This window comes from Diaphorina citri, unplaced genomic scaffold, assembly GCF_000475195.1.
Source record: "Diaphorina citri unplaced genomic scaffold, Diaci psyllid genome assembly version 1.1 scaffold493, whole genome shotgun sequence".
NCBI lineage: Eukaryota > Metazoa > Arthropoda > Insecta > Hemiptera > Psyllidae > Diaphorina > Diaphorina citri.
This window is the reverse complement of record NW_007377928.1, coordinates 199,087-199,624: the sequence shown is the minus strand read 5'-3', so window position 1 is coordinate 199,624 and position 538 is coordinate 199,087. Positions and strand designations below refer to the sequence as shown.

Here is a 538-nt window from a genome sequence, read left to right as displayed (position 1 = left end):
CTGTGCGGGGGGCCAGCGGGGCTAGGCGAGTGGGAATGAGGCACTCTGTTGCTGTTGTTGTTGCTGCTGGGGATTCATCACGGATTGCTGGGGTTGGGGCTGCGACATCATCTTCCTGGGAACAGAAATATTGGGTTTATTCATTACTTAATCATTCTTCTTCTTCCTAGCCTTTTGCCTATTGAAACAGGGCCGGCGTTTCTTGTCAGTCTCTTCCATGCATGTGTGTAACACTCACTCATTGATTTATTTATAAAAAAATCCGAGTATTTCACCAATGTTCTTATCGAACTCTAGACCTTCTGTAAGTATTGGGATTCACGCGGGAGAATGACCTAATGGCCAAGTCCCCGACATTTGAAAAGAACAACAGACTTTCTGTATACCAAACAAGGGCATTACCACTGGACTAACCGTACTCTCAAATTAAACTACATAAAATTCCAACAAGCTGGGTCCGTCCCTCCGGGAATTTTTTAGCCCGTATTTTATTCAATCGTGGTTAAAGAAAATCAGTACCTATGTACCTACCTAATTT

The 538-nt window shown here is 43.7% G+C and overlaps 1 long non-coding RNA gene across 1 annotated transcript in view; it reads right to left on the bottom strand.

Moving 5' to 3' along the window:
- Nucleotides 1–6: 6 nt before the first annotated feature.
- The window catches only part of LOC108252421, a 10,368-nt gene continuing 9,836 nt past the window's right edge, over nucleotides 7–538 (bottom strand). Inside the window, exon 3 of the long non-coding RNA XR_001809509.2 lies at nucleotides 7–115. This is a non-coding gene — a long non-coding RNA (uncharacterized LOC108252421). The remainder of the gene's footprint in view (nucleotides 116–538) is intronic.